Source organism: Chenopodium album, chromosome 14 (assembly GCF_948465745.1).
Source record: "Chenopodium album chromosome 14, dcCheAlbu1.1, whole genome shotgun sequence".
NCBI classification, from domain to species: Eukaryota; Viridiplantae; Streptophyta; class Magnoliopsida; order Caryophyllales; family Amaranthaceae; genus Chenopodium; species Chenopodium album.
The window spans coordinates 7,898,733-7,902,727 of NC_137847.1; the positions used below are offsets into that span (position 1 = coordinate 7,898,733).

General features: G+C 27.8%; 1 pseudogene; it reads left to right on the plus strand.

Moving 5' to 3' along the window:
• Positions 1–496: 496 nt before the first annotated feature.
• Positions 497–931, plus strand: LOC145577703 (auxin-responsive protein SAUR76 pseudogene; annotated as a pseudogene).
• Positions 932–3,995: the final 3,064 nt, after the last annotated feature.

The window sequence follows — 3,995 nt, forward strand, 5'->3', positions numbered from 1 at the left end:
GGTTTCCAACCAATCACAAATTGTCTTCCAATCTCCTTCAAAAAAAAAAAGGAAAAAAAAAATTATGATTTTATTTTTTTAAAAAAAAAGTCCTACAAATTAAGGGCCCCCCTTATTTATTTTTTTGCTATCTTCCTCTACCCACTTCTTAAAATAAAGAAAATTCCACTTGACATAAAGCCACTATATTACTTGTTTACTAATCCATAAATTACTAATTACTAATTACTAATTAGGTACTACTACTAATTATTATTTCCTACAATATTAAATAAAATAAAATCCCTTACCCCACAAAAAATTAATAAAATATTTTTTCTTCCTTACCAAACTCCTACCTTACTTTTTATAAATAACCCAAAATTCTCCCTCAATTCTTCCTCAACTTCTCCTCAATAATATTCTCCAAAACTCCATAAAATAAATCAAATTTTTTATGTTTTGTTCTTCTCATATTTTTTCTCCTACATAATTTGTTTCAAAACATCTAAACATTATGACAAAAGCAGGAAAACTTGGAAAATTACTCAAGAAAATGCAATCAATGGGAAGAACATCATTCAATCACCGCGAAAATGATCATATTCATCACACAAGTTTAAGCAGAAGAGACTCAACTTGTTCATCATCAGTTGTTGCTACAAAGTACAATAACATCTCCTACGACGACTCGTCCCCGGAACCTTTCTCCACAAGTAATCTTTGTCCGGTTTACGTAGGAAAGTCTAGGAGGAGATACATGGTCACCTCGGAAGTACTCGAACACCCGCTTTTTCGAGAGCTCGTAGAACGATCGTCGGGTGGCGGCGGGGCCGAGGAGATATCGGTAGGGTGTGAGGTGGTGTTGTTTGAGCATTTGCTATGGATGCTTGATAATGCTGACCCTCAACCTGAGTCTTTGAATGAGCTTGTGGACTTTTATGCTTGCTAATAATTTATCATGGAAGTTCATTAATTGATTAATTCATTAATGCTTTTTTATTTCAAAATTTTTTGGAGGTAATTAAATTGTGTTTTTTTAAATTTATTCTCTCTTTTTATTTATTATTTTTTTTTAGAGAGCTTGTAAAATTTTCTCACCCTAATTATTAACATATAAAATACTATATATATGTACTTCTTGTACACATATATAGGGGGAAAAAATGTGAATTAAAACAATTATGGGTGAATGGTGAAATTATAATTAAACTTGACATTAAATTTTTATTTGCGTTTGCCAAATGCCAAATAGTTGTTGGCAATGTAATTGTTGTTACCATTAATTTGTATGATATGAATATAATCCTTTTGGTATAATTTTGTTGTTTGTTTGTTTATATTTATTATTATTATTTTTTTTTTAAATATTAGTAAGTTGTTGACAACCCAAAAAATTTGAAGCCACAACTCCAATACCATTTTTGGGGATTTGTCTAATAAGTAGGGACAAGGAAAAACATACGTTGATTTGGTGATAAACGGTAGGCAAAAACCTTAATGTATGGGCTCCATTCCAACAAGTAAGCCTTCTAAAATCAATATCATATCTTACAATATGTTTGATGAGCAACTACATTTATACATCTTGTTTGATAAATTTAAGTAATACTATTATCTAGCCCATTTTTCTTTTTGTTTACCTCATCAGTTGTCTTTTTACATAGGTTTCAATGTAAACATTTATACTGTTGCTAAGCATTGTTTTTTTAAAGTTTTTTTTGACATAATATTCATGTTTGAATATATATATATATATATATATATATATATATATATATATATATATATATATATATATATATATATATATATATATATATATATATATATATATATATATATATATATATATATAATGATCGTCAAATAAAGTTTCATTTGTATTTCAGTACATGTAAACATTTGTATTTCTGCTACACATTGTTTTGAGGCGTTACTATGATACAATTAAGACATTGAGACAATGTTTATGTTTAAACTTTCATTCTTTTGAAAAGGGATACTCTTAATGGGACAAACATAAAAGATTAGTATAATGGAGACACGGTCAAAATGGGAAATGCATGCATGATACATGTATGTGAAATGAGTAATGATACATGTGTAAAGTATAATTGTAGAAAAAAAAAATATATATAAGAATTTTCACTTTTACTCTAGCTTACAATTTCATAAATACACCTAAAAGATGCTAGGAAAGATTGAAGTAGTCCATTTTGCAAAACATGAATATCACTTGCATTTTAGGTATACATGTATGTGTAATAGACATCATATGCATGGTATAACTCAATCTTTTAACTTTACGACTATATACATTACTTTTACTCGATCTCAATTTACCAAAAAAAAAAAAAAAAAAAAAAAAAAAATTAGCATTATTCAATTGTTCTTCCCATGATTAGAAATTTCAACTACTTAAGTCTTTTATAGATAGTTTGGACAACTATAAATAAGAGAAAATACAAGTTTATATCTCTGTTATAAACAAAACATCACTGGGATAAGTGTAATTTTTGCGGTGAAATTGCCTTAAAATTCAAGTAGCGGTTTTAAGGCAAAACCGCTACCTCAAGTAGTGATTTTACTCCGTGATAAACAAAATTTGTTTATCACGGAGATTAATTGGGCAGCCTCGATCTATAAATATAGTATTTTTGTCATACAAATGTAAGGATCTACCCAATGAATGCAATTGTTGTTTATGATAATGAAACATATCCATCATTGTCATCAAAAAGATGTTGATTACTTGATTAACACTCATTTAACTAACGATAAGCTACTGACTTACTGAGTATCAGTTTGCTTGCCTACTTTCATAAAATGATAAAGTCCCGGAATTTCAGGGAATTTTGATGTTAATTTATGTATTAAGTGAAAAGTTTAAGAAATTGACTTCATTCTTAATTATAATGAATAATGATGCTATTTACATAGCTTGCTAGCATTTGGGAGCGGGGAAGGGAGTGGAGTGTAGCATGTAGGCCGTTAATTACTTATACTCACTCTGCCACATAATAATTTTTTAAGATGAATTGTCTGTGCTAGTTCATCTTAGTGTCGGCTCTTTGACATTATAAAAAAAAAAAAACAATGATTATGTATGTTATAGTTTAAGATTTGTTTTAAATCTATGTAAATTATAAAAAATATTAACTTAATTACTACTCATATACTTTTACATGATTAATTTATACTTTCTTGAAATAATCTGAAACAATTTACTAGCTTATACTTGGTAAATTATGGATGAAGCAAAGTCACTCTAATAACATCACATTGAACTCTTAATTAGCTTATACTTGGTAAATTATTGTACCATATAAAACTTGTCTTCATCCTCCTTTTCCTCATTTTGTCGGAGACATTTATAATCTCTAGGACAACCACCATAACATAAACTAAACCTTCAAATTAGCCTAATCCAAAGTTTATTTAGCATTATTAACTACAAAGTTGACAAGTGTATATCATAGATTTGGAAAGATACAAAGAACTTGAATCAAGTATCTACCTTACCAACAAATCTCCTCATAAAATAAAGTTAATTAAAGTACATATAATAAAATTTATGGGAGGTGACCAAATTTAATGACTTTACCCAATTAAAATTATAATAATATATGTATTTTATCTCTGACAAATATATAAAAATTGGATTTTAGTATTATATCTCATGTAAAAAGGTGACAAATAAAAGTTAGGCACATTAATAAATAAATGATTAAATGAAGATAGTTTATTAAGTTGCTAATGATTGGGTGGTTAGAAAGATTGAAGATGCTTTTCGATTGATTCACACACGCTTGTTTTTATTTGATTGCTTTGAATTTGTTTGTTATGTTCATAATCATTAATATTATTGCATGCATACCTTTATATAACAAGCTAAGACTTTGATTTAATTTAATTTGTATGCTTAATTAAATTTATAATATATAGTTTTGGATAAAGTGGAAGACACGAAATATTAATGTGGTTTCATCATCTTATCTGTAACGCGGTATACA